General features: G+C 44.6%; 1 long non-coding RNA gene across 1 annotated transcript; it reads right to left on the bottom strand.

The window, feature by feature from the left end:
* Window positions 1–977: 977 nt before the first annotated feature.
* Window positions 978–10,346, bottom strand: LOC135397889 (uncharacterized). Its single transcript, XR_010423839.1, has 3 exons — window positions 10,121–10,346; window positions 4,430–4,637; window positions 978–1,022 (listed from the first exon to the last, which is right to left on the bottom strand). It is a non-coding gene; the product is annotated as an uncharacterized LOC135397889 (long non-coding RNA).
* Between the last annotated feature and the right edge of the window lie 7,458 nt (window positions 10,347–17,804).

Genomic DNA, 17,804 nt, shown 5'->3' with positions numbered 1-17,804 from the left:
TCTGCTCATCTTCATGCAAACCAAAGTGCACACACAACAGAGAACGAAACTTATGCTTCAATTCTTGCGGTAACTCAAACTGGGCACATCCAATCAGTTGAGGCATCAAACGTCCAATGTTCATGATACAGGCATGAATGCGAAAGAGAAAAAAACCTGAACCTTCTACTTCGAGGTTTTCCAAATTTTGTGCTATTTCAGCAGTCACTTGAGTGATAGAAGGTTCTACATCTGCCTCTGACCATACTGTCACTACTTTGGAAGGCACGAAACTAATTTCGAGCTGTAACTCATCGTCTGGCGTGTGACGACCAAGTTCCACTTTAAGCAATACAAAATAGCGCAGTGGGAAACCAAAGTGTCGTAAGACATCAGCAATGTACTGTCTGTACTCGTGAAAAAAGGTTGTAACATCATGTCCGCTAACGTCCCTGTCGTGTAAATGTAGCTCGAACCGATTAGTATAGTTTCGCAGTGTGCACAAAGTCTCACAAAAAGGAATGCAGGGGGCTTGAAGATTGTGAACATTTGCCAAGTGAATCTGAAGACCTAATGCTGTTGCATAATACTGCCGTTCGTGCTGGGAGCATAAGTGACGTCACCATATCTCATCACTTTCTCTTCGAATTGGTGAAGATAATATCTGGCGAAATGACTTTTTTACCATCTTTGGTAAACCGTTCTTTCTTCTCCATTTTGAGATTTGGAAGCAGTCGCATTTCCTCTAGCTCTTCCTCCGACAATTTTTTGAAGCGTCCAGGTAGATACACTTTCACTGGCTTGTCGTTTTCCATGCGGAGCTCCACGTATACTGCCTCGCCATACATAGTGTCAATTTTCTGAATGTCCAGCACCTCGAACTTTTCGTTTTTGGGTATGTTGCTCATTTTCTGAATTTCACCGTCACCACATTTTTTCAGTTTATCCAACTTTTCCATGACGGATGACATAGCTTACTTGTGTTATGGAGGCTTCGCTGTTATCATGACAATTTGCTTTCTCCTCTTGCTGTATAGAATGAACTGAAAGAGAAGAATAGATTTGTAAACTCTTACATCTTCCACAGGAATATGTAACACACCTCCTCAGTCTGACGTTCTGAATGAAGAACCACTCTCTATGTCCGCTCTTATATAGCGATTGCATGCAGCTCTCTAACATGTGTGCACAGCCTTGAATGTCTACATCCTTGCAACGTTATACGTGAAGACATGTTTCAGCGTGTCCTATCTAACTTCATTGGTCTGGTAACTAACATACCTGCGTGCACAACCTTGAATGTCTACAACCTTGAACGTGTGTACTTCGACTTTGGGTAAGCTTAGAGCACAGACTTGTCTTTGCTTTTTGTTGTAACCTTCCATTATGGAAATGCTCCTGGTCTGATAACTAACACGGCTGTGCGCAACCTTGAATGTCTACAACCTTGAAGGTCTGTATTTCAGTTTAGCCAATCTGAGAGTGATGTACAGGTTCGTCTTTGCTGTAACCTTCCTTTATGTAATGTTGTGATTTCATAGCATACTTCATTCGTTTGCAAAAGATGGCTGAGGTTGGATCTTATAGGTTTACCACTCCAGTCTCAATGACCATATCAGGTCAAAGCCAGAGTGGAAAGACGACACTTGTTACACGTCTAATTAAACATAGAGCTGCTGTCTTCGACAAACCATTTGATCATATATTGTACATATACTTGTACAAACAACCAATCTTTGATAATTTTCCAGAGGTAACCTTCAGTCAGGATATTCCTACTAATCTTGATACTGTAAGAAATTCTTTAATTATATTTGATGATTGCTTAGCCGAGAAACAAAGGCTCAAAGAAATCTGCAATTTTTATGTAGCTGGCTGTCACCACCTCAACCGTTCAGCTATTTTCATAACACAATATTTATTTATTAATGATCCTCTATATAGATGGATTCAGTTTAACAGCAGTGCCTTAATTTTATGTCGTTCCGCCCGCACTGCGGACCAAATGCAAATACTTTCACGACAACTGTTTGGTCGAAAGAAAAGTGAACTACTGCCAAGTATATATAAAGATGCTTGCAAGAAACCATATTCATACCTTGTAATTGACCTATCCCAAAACTGTTCAGACCAATTTAGGGTGTGGACTAATATATTTCCAGACGACCAGCGACAAAAAGTATATAAAACATGAAACGTGTCAAGAAGAATATTCATTTCCTTCAGTTGCTTGCTGATGCAAAGTTGCCGGAGCAACGTTATTTTCTCCTGGAACATGCTACGAGAGAGCAACTAACTGCTATTCGAGAGATTTGTATGAATCTTTGTAAAGGAAACATTAAGGTAGCTCCAAGAGTGAGAAATCAGTTGCAACCTTATGCAACACCTATCCGCTTTTTGGCAAAACGAGACACTACAGGAGTGAAGAAAGTTCGAAAGGTATTGCAACAATCTGGTGGTTTTCTACAGTTCCTTTTGCCACCTTTGCTGGGTCTCCTCTCGACTTTAGGTGGAAGGGCGATAGCAAAAGCAATCAGAGTGTAGTCGATGCAGAAATACGAGCTTGTGCCTTACCGGGAAACCCCCATCCCACAGATATTGAAGAAAGATGAACCAGACGATATCAAAGCAAAAGAGATAATCCAATATCTTCACTCCTTGCTACATCCCACTGTGAGTGAGAGCACACCTACACTGGGTTCAACAACAGCGAGAGAAGAGGAAACACAGACCGAGGAAAAAAGTAATACTGTCGTTGATTTCATGAGCAGTGGCTATAAAATCAGATCAGAAAACCTATTACGTCTTCTGGAACCAACGATCTCATGGGATAGGAAAACATTTCAGATAATTGTCGACGGTGAGCGAGTAGACAATACTAATATAATTGACCTCGTATACTATCTCGTGACGAAAGCAAGAAATGTTCAAAGACCACCCTATTTTGATCGGATTTTGCCGCTATTGGTCAAGCTAAACTTACCAGCACTTATTGTGCACCCATCTCGTCTTCAAAAACATACAGCAGAGAAAACTCTGGCCACTCCTTCACCTCATTCCGTAAGTGAAGCTTCCACAACTCGACGTGCGTCACCACCGCTCACACGAGCCGCGAAGCGCGCACGACAGCTCACATGGACACCGTACTGAACTCCGAGGAGAGAGGCTACTTCGAAGAAGAAAAAATACTGTCACACTTCCCTCCAAGACATCATAAAAAGGTATTAGCTATGCTTCAGCTGATGACAACGGTTCTGGCTTACGACGAGTACGGAAGAGTTATCTGTCACGGAAAGGTGGTGCCACACTCATCTATTGTTGAGCTTTTGAAGTACGAACTTCACAACAGGCAACCTCCCTGGATGAGAGGAGACGTTTCAACTACAATCAATGCTTATCTATCACTCGATGCTCTTAGAGTTTGCAGTAGGAAGAAGTACTAATGGCAGCCTACTATGACCCGCAACATGTCGGCAGCTTTGGTGGAGTGCAGAGACTTGCTCGAGCCATTGGCGAAAAGAAGGACAAAGTCACTAAATTTCTGGAGACAAGTGATGTGTACAGTTTGCATAAGGAATACAAGCGACCCACGAAGTTTCGAAAAACCATTGCACTTGGACTTCGTGAACTATTCCAGGCTGACCTAAAGGATTTGCAAAGTCTAAAGAACCAGAACGATGGTTTTCGCTATTTGCTCTTTTGTATAGATGCTTTCTCTCGGCTTCTTGCCATTGTACCTATTCGTAATAAACGATCTCCCGAGGTTATTCGAGCTTTTAAACTTGCCTTTAAAAGAATTGGGACACCCAAGCTTTTGCACACAGATCGTGGAACAGAATTTACAAACAAGGTGGTACAACAGTTTCTGAAAGCAAGGGGGATCCGGCTCATCCATACAAATTCTCCTATGAAGGCCTCTATCGCCGAGCGATCTCAGCGAACAATTGTGACCACACTGTACCGTATCTTCACACTCCAGGGTCACAAGCGATATGTGAACATTTTACCTCAAGTAGTGAAAGCTTACAACAATCGCGTACACAGATCGCTTTCTGCCAGACCAGTGGACGTAAAGAAAGAAAACGAGCACATTTTCCGAGAGAGACTGTACCCCAGCCCGGTTGGACCACCAAAAAAGCCGCGCTACAGTCTTGGAGACGTAGTGAGAATTGCAAAATACAGACATCAGCTAATAAAACGTTATTTAGGGTCATTTACGTCAGAACTCTTCGTGGTGAGAGTGATCACGTTAGGGTATCCTAACGCGTACCTATTACGTGATCTTAAAAATGAAGACATCATTGGTGGGTTTTATGAGAGTGAAATTGTACGAGTGAGAGAGGTTCCAAAAGTAGAGAAGATCATAAAATGACGAGTTAGAAATGGGAAGCTTCAGTACTTGGTTCAGTTCACTGGCAGTCTGGACAAGAAGTGGATCGCAGAAAATTACCTTGGTTTGTAATGACCAGTCAAGACAAGTCAGCCGCCGATGACACAACATGGCCTGAGGTTGATCCTCGGCTTGATGGCGCATGGTTGTCATCATCAGACGCAGATGAAGAGCAGCCTGTGCTAGGTAGAGATGTGTGTGGCAGATGGAGAAGAGGTTACACACACGAATTTCGGATGCAGCCTGTGTGTCGTCTCAAACACGTCTCCTACAAGGAGATATTGGAATGTGGGTTAACACAATAGGCAAAACTTCGCTCGTGGAAGCTTTTAAAATTGTGACGGATATGGTGTTGTTTCAAGCGCTGCCAGATCAACCTCCTGACAGGGTTACTTGGAAAACTGCAAAAACAATGTATGCCAGAGTTCACACCGCCTGTACGTTTGCCTCGGAATCACCTTTTGCCTTACTTGCTGAATGGTCACGTCACGTGGACGAAATTTTGACATATGCTGACGAGGTTGACGCTATGCATCTTGCTGCCGAGAGTCTATGTTTCATGGAACAAGCCGAGTCTGAAGGTTGGCACTACTTAACAGGCTATATCAGCAAGCTAACACTTGACCTCTTCAAACATCGACTGGTGCACAATGGAGTATAAAAAAATAATCACCGCTCATGTATCAGGGAAATAAAAATGTACATTTGTACTAAGCCCTCTCATTTCATTGTGAGTGAACAGACATGGATAGATGTTTGTGTGTTCTCTTCTCCGTTGTGTGGCACACGTTTTTGCTTGTTGTGGTGATCATCGAGCTAACGAAGCTTCCATCCTCTTCCCTTCAGCTTCATCAGGGCAATTGCAGCAAAGAAGCTGAACTGGAAAAATATGTTTGTGTACATTCGTGCCCTTCTGACTTGCTTGTGGTACGCATTTGGAGTGAAAACGGTAAACCGAAGCGTTCTGGTGTTACCCTAACACGAAACGAAACACGCCAGCTGCAAAAATGCTTAGAGACAGCCAATCTTACAAGGACCTATTACGATAACGAATGCTCAGATGTATGCTGTTTGTGCTTAGAACGTGAGTTAAAACTTCGCCGCTGCCCAGGCAACATTTACTCTCTTGGCAGAACAATTGGTCGACATCACTCTGGCTATGGAATCTCACTATCTAAAAGGGCTGTGATCTCACTGTCCTTGTATCTAAATAAAAAAAATGTAACTGTTTGCAAACGTTTTCACTTCCTGTGATGGGCTAGGAAAGCATTCCTTAAATCACAAAGACCTGCATGTCGCCACTGAAAGCGGGAGGCATGAAACCTTGTCGTTCCTCATATTTGCATTTCCATAAATGACTTGTGTTGCGGTTCGAAAAACGAGCCTTTATTATGATGACGATAAGGATGGGAACGATGGGTCTGAAATCCCTCTCACAACTGCCCCCCCTCCGGAGAGGAGCCCTCCGGGCGAACTTCTTGTGGTGGGCGAGAAGTGTCGAGAGGTCGTGGGACGTATGGTTTGAGGCGAGAGACGTGCGCAGACTCAGTGGACCGATGGCGCCAGTCAACGGGATTGTCCAGTGGTTGGATGAGGTACGCTACATCATTGAGCGCTCGGAGCACCTTGTAGGGGCCAACGTAGTGGTAGAGGAATTTGGACGAAAGGCCAGGCTTCCGCAGAGGCACCCAAAGCCAAACGAGGTCCGCAGGACGATAAACAACGTTAGCGTGGGACGCGTCGTAACGCTGTTTGGCTGACGCTTGCGTGTCGAAGGTTCGGCAGCGGGCAATCTGTCGGCATTCTTCTGCACGGCAGGTGGCGCTTGCAAGTACAGGGTTGGAGATATCAGGCACGTAGGGGAGCAAGGTATCAATAGTATGGACTGGATCACGGCCGTAAATTAGGAAGAAGGGGCTGAAGCGAGTTGTCGATTGTGTGGCAGTGTTGTACGCGTAAATGAGGTAGGGAAGGAGGTCATCCCAGTTGTCTTGACGAGGCGAGATATAGAAAGACAGCATGTCGGCGAGGGTGTGGTTAAACGCCGACTTGAGAAAGGATCCATCTTTGAACGTTACTTTGCGCAGCTTCTTGCACATCTTAGCAGACAAAATACAAACACAGGAGCCGGTGTCAATAAGTGCTGATGAAGAATGGCCATCAATGGAAACGTCGATGCAGTTTCGAGGGTGCGGTGGGGGGACATTTGAAAATGGTGCAGTCGATGCAGGACGACCCCCAGGAACTGCAACTACATGTTTCCCCGCTGGGGAGGAGGGGATGTAAGGCGTATGGGGCTACGTGACAGTGACCTGCGGCGACCGGCTGGAGACCGGGAGCGACGCGAACCGGCGTAATCGTCATTCCGGAGTCTGTCACCATATGTTGCGGTGGGAGGCGCAGAGTAATAATAGCGATCACCGGCATAACGAAATGGGCGGTCTGAGGGACAAGCATCAGTGTAGGGCGCCGAGGGCGTAAATTGTGGGCGGCTACCCCAGAAAGCCTCCCGTTGACGTTTCCTGCAGAACCTTATTGTATGACCGGTAATGCCGCAGTAGTAGCATGTTGGGCGACGACGGGGCCGGTCCAGGGACATACTGAGAGGAAGTTGAGAACCTGGAAGCATCGACGGGGAGTACATCATGGACTGCTCTCGGGCTTCTGAGACTGCAGCTGTCGCCGGACTCGGGTGGATATTTGACCGAACAACGTCAGCGTACGAGGGCTGAAGCTGGGCTGTGGTGCGCTGTCCAATTGCGCTCGCGAGTTCTTCCCGTACTACCGACTGTACAAGCGCAGTTGTCTCTGTAGGTTGACTCAGTAGTTGACCCGTAGGTGATGAAAGCCTGGAAAGTTCTTCCCTCATTATCTCTCGGATCAAGAGACGCAGATTATCGAGGGACACGATTTCAGAGGCGCCGTACTGGAGATGGGCTTCCTTCGTGCGCCGGTTTCTTGCGTCCTGTAGTTTCTTACATAATGCAAGAATTTCGGCAACAGTAGTGATGTCCTTTGCCATGATAAGTTGGAAGGCATCCTCCCGTATTCCCTTGAGTATGTAGCGAATTTTTTCATCGTCAGGCATCTCAGGATTGAGACGCTTGCACAAAGAGAGAATCTCTTCGACGTATGACGTGTACGACTCATCGGGATGTTGGGCTCGCGAGGACAGCTTCTGCTCAGCATCTGATTGCCGAAAGGCGGGCCTGCCAAATAAATCCCGTAGCCGAGACGAAAATCGTTCCCAGGCTTGGAATTCTGCCTCATGGTTCAGGAACCAAGTCTTGGCGACCCCGGACAGATAGAAGGCGACGTTATTGAGCTTGCTGTTGTCATCCCACTTGTTGTGACGGCAGACGCGATCGAATTCGTCGAGCCAATCATCAACATCCTGGCCGTCGATGCCGTTGAATGTGGGCGGGTCACGTTGCCGCAGTACTGGTGCGGGGTTAGTCGACGCGGTCGCTTGTCCTCCCGAGGCAGAACCGTTGCCGGCTGCGGATGGGGGTGCATTAGCCATAAGTACAATGCGACGGCGGCTGTACTTTTGCATCGATCCCAAAGCGCACGGATGGATGTAGGTTTAGCAGGAGTACGCTACGGTCATTGTTGCCAGACGATACGTGTGAATACGGAGATTCAATACAATATCTTCTTTTCAAATTGAAAGGTAGAGCAGGGTTATTAGAATAGTTAAAGCTCCTAGGGCCAACTGTGATGTAAAACAGAAAACTGCATGCGTGCTTTGTTTGTAGATGTCTGGAATACAGCATTTAATATTGAAATGTATTGAATATAATATTGAAATTTATTATTGAACGTTATTAGCAGCATTTAATATTGAAATGTATTGAATATAATATTGAAATTTATTGTTGAACGTTATTAGCAGCATTTAATATTGAAATGTATTGAAAGTTTAATATTGAAAGTTATTAGCAGAGGCACAAATGAATCAGAGGATATGGGTGTGGCTGAGGTTAGGTCAGGTCAGCTGAGTGCATATTCCATGTGTGGAGAGGGCCCATGTAGACTGTGCATCCGTTGTGACTGAGGTTAGGTTGGGTCTGGTGAACACGTATTCCATGTGTCGAGAGGGCCCATGTAGACTGTGATCCGGCGTGACTGAGGTTAGGTTAGGTCTGGTGAACACGTATTCCATGTGTCGAGAGGGCCCATGTAGACTGCGATCCGGCGTGACTGAGGTTAGGTTAGGTCTGGTGAACACGTATTCCATGTGTGAGAGGGCCCATGTAGACTGCGATCCGGTGTGACTGAGGTTAGGTTAGGTCTGGTGAACACGTATTCCATGTGTCGAGAGGGCCCATGTAGACTGCGATCCGGCGTGACTGAGGTTAGGTTAGGTCTGGTGAACACGTATTCCATGTGTCGAGAGGGCCCATGTAGACTGCGATCCGGCGTGACTGAGGTTAGGTTAGGTCTGGTGAACACGTATTCCATGTGTCGAGAGGGCCCATGTAGACTGTGATTCGGCGTGACTGAGGTTAGGTTAGGTCTGGTGAACACGTATTCCATGTGTCGAGAGGGCACATGTAGACTGTGATCCGGCGTGACTGAGGTTAGGTTAGGTCTGGTGAACACGTATTCCATGTGTCGAGAGGGCCCATGTAGACTGTGATCCGGCGTGACTGAGGTTAGGTTAGGTCTGGTGAACATGTATTCCATGTGTCGAGAGGGCCCATGTAGACTGTGATCCGGCGTGACTGAGGTTAGGTTAGGTCTGGTGAACACGTATTCCATGTGTCGAGAGGGCCCATGTAGACTGCGATCCGGCGTGACTGAGGTTAGGTTAGGTCTGGTGAACACGTATTCCATGTGTCGAGAGCGCCAATCGAATGTTCTCAAACCAGGTCCCGATAGTGGTGGACTGGCAAAATTCAGGGTGGTTGCGGCGGCACCGAAAGCGACCGAAAGTGCGCTGGCACGGCTTTGACACTCGTTGGTGGCCCCAACGGGGGCACATCATGGTGGTAGGGACCAATCCTTTGTCGTGAATCCATGTCACTGTTTTTTCAGTGTCCGTAAGTATTCGTCCGAGAGTGAAGAGGTTCATGGCGGACATTTGCGGAGCTTCTCGAGATGTGTCGACTGCTTTACTGTCGCTATGGTTAGAAATGTTATAAAAGTGTGATTTTCTGTGAAACATTGCTGTTGTTTTGTGTAATATATGTTGATTTAGTGGTTACGATGTAAAATACGTCCCCAAAATACGAAGTTTTTAGATAATAAACTCGAAAATTTGTATACTTTTACTTTTTCCCCGATAGTGGCGCTCAAGTAGTGAGGAAGGGGTGAGAAATAGATGCCTGGATTACTGTTGTTTGGTCTGCAAGGTCTGCAACGTTGAAGGTTAATTTCGTAGAATAAATTTAAAAAATCCACTTTTTTAAAAGTAATTTTGCCTTGAAAAATATAAGGATTTTACTATCAGCCTCCACGCATGGTGTTTTTGTGGTTTTGTTGCTATTTTTTCTCTCTAGAAGCCGTGGTATCGATGCAAAAGCTTTTCCGCGACGGCTTCGGAGTTCCAGATTTACTGGCTTAGGAAGAAGGAAATCGAGCGCACCTCCACCAAATTGTTGCGGTTCGAAAAACGAGCCTTTATTATGATGACGATGAGGATGGGAACGATGGGTCTGAAATCCTTCTCACACTTGCATGTTCATAGAAAAGCATTATATATATATATATGTATTGCAAAAGAGGAGGGCAAATCCATGTACTTACCACAGTCTGTCTTTCCAGTCAAACACTCTCACGGAGAAAAAAATCTTCATCTGGAATCCCGAGTGGATTAACTTGAAAAAAAAAGTTTTCCACCTCTTCTCCATTGTATAGCACACATTTTTGCCTTGTTGTCAAGGAAGATCTCAAACTCTTCCCTTCAACCTCCTCGGAGTAGTTACAGCAAAAGAAGGAAGATGAACTGGAAAATATGTTTCATGTCAAACCAAAATCAAATGATAAAAAAAACACCGTTTTGCTAAGTTTAAATGCAAAGAAACATGCAGTAGCAAGACTGAACATTTCCTAAAGTAGGCTTTCCCCCAATGCATGTAGGAGTTGGGTGAAGACTAGCTACATCTCACAAATGAAGGTAGACACATTCCTTTCTTTCTGACCTGTTTGCCATTGACGTACAGGTGAAGTGTTCTGTTGTTACCCGAAGATGAAATGAAAGAGAGAAGCTAAAAAATGCTTAGAAGAAGTCGATCTTACAAGCCCAAAATGTGAGATGACCCTTCAACCTCGTCGGAGTAGTTACAACAAAGACGATGAACTGGAAAATATGTTTTATGAAGAACCAAAGTCAAACAATTAAAAAAAACACAGTTCCGCTGAATTGAAATGCAAAGAAACAAGCAATCCAGCAAGACTGAGCATTTCCTAACGTTGACTTCCCGCAACGCACGTAGAAGTTAGGTGAAGACGACTTGTAAATCAGCAATGTCCTCCAAAACATACAACGCAATGCAATGTCCTAAATAAAAAAATAATGTTGTACTGTTTGCAATCGTTTATTTTTCATTTCATCTACTGCGACGATCTAAGAAGGTGTACTTTAAAAATCACAAAGATTTGCATGTCGGCAGTGGGAAGGAATGAACCTCTTTTCTTTTTTTCTTTCACGTACATGCATTCCATAAATGGCTGTGACCTTGCACGCTCACAGGGGAAGAACTTATAACAAGAGAAAAGAAAAAGCATGTACTCACCTTAGTCTGCTTTTCCAGTCAAACACTCGCACGGAAAAACCTGAGCTGGAATGTCAAGTGAATCCACCTGAAAACAATCAAGTGGCATTCACTTGACATTCCAGCTCAGTCCGGAAAGCGTTGCGGACGAACTGTCTTATATAAAAGTCGCTTCGTTTGCCTATGAGAGTGCAGCGTCGACCGTCTCGCCCCAAAGACGTGATGAGGAAAGTGATATTATCGTTTATCCTTGAGAGGTAATTACGGCTTTACCCGGGCTGGCTCGCTCTGTTCAGAAATCAAAGCAGTCAGCATGGAGGTAGCTGTCATTAGTATACTGCGTCTTTTTTTCTTCTTATTTTTCCTGCGGCGCAACATGTACCGCATAGTAATTATTTTTCCTGTCTTCAAGTTGCAAAGGCGACACCGGCTAGAGTAAAAAGGTACGACCTTTATCCAACGAGTTGTCTTATATGCAAATGCTTGCTATTGCAATGACATCGTGTATCTTCGAGCGTTTATTCGACTTGCTCGCGTGCTCATGCAAATCAGCAGAAGAGATATCACAGTCTGAGTGGAAACAGCGTGACCTTCAGCCATCCCGTCGTCTAATATGCAAAGCGTCGCTAACACAACATCTTAATGGAATACGGAAAAAGTGATCTTATCATTTCTCGAGAGTTAATCCGTGTCGTACACAAAACGGATTAATGGGGAGAGGTAGCCTGGTCGACTACAAGTCCAAGCATGTTTAATGAAATCTCTACAATGAATATTATGATGTTCCCCCATGATGCGTCGGATGTCGAATTTCGAAGCGGTAAGCCTTTTGTCGGTTACACGCCCTTAGCACCCTGTCCATAATCACTTCTCAATACTAGCTACGCCATATCCTTGCAATTCGCAACGATGTTGTGGCGGCGGCCGGTGCATTTTTTTTCTTTTTTTCGATCGGTTGTCGAAGATCAGAGCTGTAGGCCTTTCTTTTTTTTTTTTTTCGGTTACGGTCTTAGCGCTCTGAAGTTTAAGTATATACTGTCTCTTCGCACTTCGGAAGGAGTCGATTGGCTGATCAACCATTTCCATTAGGGAGACGATAGCGAGGTGTCCTACTTGTCGACTTTAAAACGTAATAAGAAAAAAAATATTTGAACAATGTTGTGCCATGTATGAATCGAGCTATCGTTTTAAATATATATATAAACAAATACAATAATATATATAACACAAAATTACAAAACAATAAATATAAATATAACATAACACAGTAATAATAACAACACAATAAACAAAACACAGAAGCCGACACTGAAGATTTTTGTTTAAGTTTAATTTGTACAAGCTTTCGCGTGGAGGTCCACGCTTCCTCTGTATTTTGTTTATGAGATCTACAGGACTTGACCCCCCTCTTCGTATACGCTTTTGCAGGATCGAGTAAGAATTGTGCAACTATCCATAAAAAATTAATCTTCGTAATCTTATTATTATTTCTTTTTTACTAAGATCCTTAGATGGAGGAACGGTTATGGCACATTTCTGATTTCATAACTAAGCTAATTATTCATTGTTAACGTAGTTTGTTTAAAACAAGAGGTATATCATTCTGATGGAACTACACAATTAAGATGACATTCAGTGAGTGCATCCTACAGGCAAGCAAAGGGGGTTGGTGCCCCCACGTGGTCAGCCACAACTGGTCAGGTTTAAAATCTGCGAGAGGGTGCAGGTAAACTTATTAAGAAGTATAACGACAGCTTCGTGGGCTGGTTGAATCGCGTTTGAGAGTAAATTGATGTAGAACTGGTCTGCCATTTTTTATTGTTCTGACTAATCTCCGTTTGCATGCACCGTTTTTATAAGACTGAGGCGCGTGCCCAGTCTTAGTTATTTACATAGTAGGTGTGCATGCAACCTAATTATAATAAGAAGCGCGTGTTGCGCGTGCGAGGGACTTGCTGGAGGCTGGCTTACGATATGGGGGCTGGTGCCCACGTGGTTAATTCCTCAGATGACACAGTGAGGTCGGTATCACTCTGACGTGGTTTACTCCAACACAGTAGGGCGTGCACCTAATTATAATATTAAGAAAGGCATGTTGCAGGGATGGCTTACCAGATGGAGTCGTGAAAGTGGGCTGGTGCCCACGTGGTTAATTCCTCAGATGATACAGTGAGGTCGGTATCTGTGGGCTGGCGCTCACGTGGTTTAGCCCTAATTAACATTCGCAAGAGCGGGATGGGGCGGGGACGGTCTTGTTTGTTGATGCTAAATACGCTAGCTAGCGTATCTAGCAATTTTTTTGCTAGATAGGCACTGCGAGATGGGCTAGTTTTTCTGACTACTCAAGTCTAAACATGCGAGAGCGAGTACAAAACACCGGGAAAAAGGCCTAACCGCTACTAGAAATGCTAAACGTGCGACAGTATGAAGAAAAGGCTTAAAGGGATTGATTAGGCCTCACCGCACAACAGTTAACACAAGATGAAAACCACTATGTGCACACCACTAAACTGCTAAACACGGAGAAAATGCTTACGACGCACCACATTACGAAAACTCAACGACGTGGAAGTCACCGCCAAACAAGTCCAGTCATGTGAGGCTACGGCAGATGATAACCATGTGACACCATGGGGAAAATGCTTAACAGCAGCACGATAACAATGCGAAAACATCGGGAAAAACCACTACGCCAAATCACTCACCTTCCCCCCACAGAGATGGAGCAACATGGGGATGGAGCCTCAACCGCACGTCCTCACTCCACAAGAGCCAGCGGCCGACTGACGCAAGCGCCGCTTTACGAGTGCTACGCATGCGCACGCACCTTGTCCTAGCGCCCTCTGCGCTGCCGTGGCCAGCATCCAGCGGTCATGCCCTCGCAGGCGCTCCTCTGAAGCGCCAAGTTTCGGTTTCGCTCTCTCTTCTTTGCGCGTGTTTATTTGAAAACGCTCTATAAAGTCAGCGCGCACTGCGCTTGTGTGACCAATACATAGAAATGTTTAGCTACCACGCTATAACAACTTGTCCCCGTATCCACGCTTTTTGGGAAGAAGTGGAGCATGAATGTTTCAACAAGGAGTGTCCCTGTAACGCGCTTGCCATCACTGCTTTTTATTACGTCATAGACAGGGTGTGCTTTGGCAATATAGGAAGGATATCTCCGCAGAGTGCAGGACATGGTGCATCGAATCTACGCCCGTTACAAGAACGTTTCCACCACGGTTCCGGACGGACCCCCAGGACAGATGAGCGAATATGTGAGCTCGACCAATGCCAAATTCAACTAGGTCTCTGCAGACATCATGGACCTTCTCGCTCGTGTCGTTGCTCATATTAAGTATGCCCTGTGGAAGCAGCATCAGTTGCAAGCAGTCTACATTGCGAACTTTGTCACTGATTTGTTGAAACACCGTTTGGTTATCGAAATGCAACACATTACACAGTCTGAATAACTTTGACGAGGCTCTGTGTTTTTTTATGGAAACATCTTTATTGAACACATACAAAGGTGTCTCTTGAGTTGGTCCATAGATGCCTGCACCCTCCCTGATCTCACGAACAGAACATTAAGAGAAGATCAGGCTTGCCAGAACAGCTAAGGAGAATCTTCATCGCTGTGTCGTCAGTGCACGGGTGACAGCACCAGCACGATGATGGAACGGTCATTGTTTTCATACACCCATTCCGCTACCACACTGCCACGATGACCCATGCTTCTCCTGTCTGTGTGTGACAGAGAGAGCATATTCGGACTAGAACTTTTTATTTGTATTCTCAATTATATGCGCGTGCACGAAGGACTTGCTCTTTGCTCCACAGTCAGTCGACTCCTGATAACGTTCTCGGGCTCTCTTCCGGGTTTTCCGATGCTGCACAAAGAGGGAGTACTGTCGTAATGTGATACGCATCAAAACGCCAGCAAAGCTTATCGTATTCGCAGCTTCCATAAGGGAAGGAGTGTACCGCATCCACGAGGTGGCGCTTGTCGTCGTAGGGGACCAAGGGGTGTATATTGTTTGCTTTATACCCTGAATTGTGCACTGCTTCTGAGAGACTGTCTTTTCATTGGACAGAGAATAAGCGTTGGAATAAGTGTTTCCTCACCACGTCTTTCTTAACTCTTTCCACTCTCGCGATCGTGTGTGCCAGCCAAGAGAATGTTGTACATTTTGACTTGGATCGCTATGACTTCCTGAATAACACCACCTCCCGTCTCGTCTTACCCCATCTGGTTCGCGTGCTCGTCGTTGAAAACCGGGTGAGCTGGTGGATAGGAGGACAGATCTAACTCGTTCTCGATTTTCATCAGCTGCTTTTCCAGGTTTTCACATGTGTGAGAAAATTATGCCGTCCATATCGCTTTAGAGCAATTACACTGATTAGACTTAGATTACTCTTAGATTAAGCTGTACATTGGGACTTTGGATATCTCTAACATGGCAAAGCTAACGTAAAGGGCGTGTGTGCAATTGTTGATGAAAATGCTGACTGTTGACGGAGCTAGCTTTTCGGAGTGCGCTTTCTTTGTCGTAAGCTATAGCATACCTCTTCATAAGTCTCACATTTTGTATTGATTTACCGAGCGTACTGTTCAACATGGTTTTGTACAGAAGACACTTGAATTTCGTGGTCGCGGCATTCCCCAACGTGACGTTTCTCTGCACGAAGATCCATATGTGAAGGAAGATAGACCAAGGGAAAAGGGAGAAGAAAGGTGTTAACGCTGGTGATGGACCCGATTTGGATAACACACAGACAGTTTACTAGCACTCTGGTATGATACATACAATGAATAAATAACTGGAAAGATATACCTAGCAATTTGGGTGATGAAGGGCCGAATGAGCTAAAGGATGAGGATCCAACAGACTAACGCTGACAACAGCACGTGGCGCGCGCTTATAAGCATATAGCGGCGCCACTGCTGGCTCATGACAATGACGGTGAAGCCGAAATGAACAGATCGGCTCTCACACGCCCACCTCTAACAAAAAAAAATGAAATGTCCTCATTTCGTTATTACACTGAGGAAAAATGAAACGTTACAATAGCAGAAGTTTAACAATTTAAAATCGAAGCTGTTCTGAAACAGGATAAAAACAAAAACAAAAGAGAACAAGATTCATGCGAGGGCCCTTGGCAGAAGCATGCAGCATCTTTTGCCCTGAAACCATATTTAAGAGAGTTTAATAATCCACCCTCAAAGGAAGTAGTAGAATCTCCTGATTCTAAACACATTGTGAATTTGTGAACATTGAAGAAGAAAGTTCGTAGTACAAAGTTCGTAGTACATGACATAGCACAGCGTAGCATGAATAGCATTGTGACATACAATACAGACACAGTACATGCGGTGATACGAAAATGAAGCGAAATAGTGCGAAGAAGTGACTAAATTCAAAATGCAGAAAGTTGATCTGAAGAGGTCAGTAGAAGGGAAATGCTAAACAGCAAGAATGTAAGCGTGTGTTTGAGTGTGGCTGTGTGCGTGAGTAACTAAGAAATGTGGAAGCAACCAAAATGAAAAGCAACAGAAAAATGGCCGCAAAAAATTCATATTGCAGACACTGGATACATTTAAAGCAATTGTAGTACAAAGTCATTTATGGACCAGAGCGTCCCCTGTCCATGAATGAACGACATTCAGCAAGGCCTCCCTATGGAATGCGTGTATTTTGAAACAAAGTCAAACGAGGTCGTACGCATGTAATGATACCCTTTGTTTGGTGACGCGTCCATACATTGTCGTGTAAGGTGGACTAAGTGTTTCTTCGGATTCTGAAGAACTGTCTTGATCAACAGAGACATTCTCGTCTCAATCAAGATCTCAATTTCTGATCCTTGAATAGTTTCATTTGTGAAACGTGAACTTTGTTATTCCTTCATCCAGACTTTGAACAGTACAAATATCATGGGCATGAGTAGAAATAACTTGTCCTTGTACTTAGGATCAAAAGGTGAAGTTGAAAAGGATTCTATCCAAACTAAGTTATCCACAGAGAACTGAGATGGGTTTCGACCGTAGTCGTAACGTCTCTTCTGAGAGGATAGAGCTTTTTCTAGGTTTTCGCGTGCTGCTGCACGTATGTCATGTAGGATTTCAATGCTCTGAAATCGTGATATGTCGTCAAGGATTACACCAACCTGATCGAATCTCGCTTTCAACACGAGGTTCAAATCAAAAGAAAAGGAAATGTGGTGAAAATCTAGTAGAACCTTGTCTTAAGTGTTTATGAAAGAAGTGGTGTTTGCAAAGTATTGGTCCCGTTTTTTTAGAATATTCTTTATGGTGGCTACAGATGGCTTTCCACGAGGACATTTGCCTGATGGAAATAAGGACAAAAAGTTGTGTGTTCAATTCCTGTTGTGGTTAGGAATTTTTCCATGTTCTGACTCATGAAACCTGAACCTTGGTCAGAAACAATTGTCATAGGAATCCCAAAAGTTGTGTTGACCTTTTCCTTAATGAACTGTGTGATATGTGACGCTGCTGTTGATTTCACAGCCTGTGTTACTACAAAGCGTGTAGTGTGGTCAACACATACAATGATGTACTTGTTTCCATTTCCTGTTTCCGGAAGTGGACCAATGTGATCGAGGGATATTGTGGTGAAAGGTTGTGTGGGAATTGGTCGAGGATCTAAGTATCCCACGGGCTTCGATGTTTGTCTGTTGAAGCGCTGACAAATGTTACAACCCTGGACGTACTCTTT

This window comes from Ornithodoros turicata, chromosome 6 (assembly GCF_037126465.1).
Source record: "Ornithodoros turicata isolate Travis chromosome 6, ASM3712646v1, whole genome shotgun sequence".
NCBI lineage: Eukaryota > Metazoa > Arthropoda > Arachnida > Ixodida > Argasidae > Ornithodoros > Ornithodoros turicata.
This window is presented reverse-complemented; position numbering and strand designations above follow the sequence as displayed.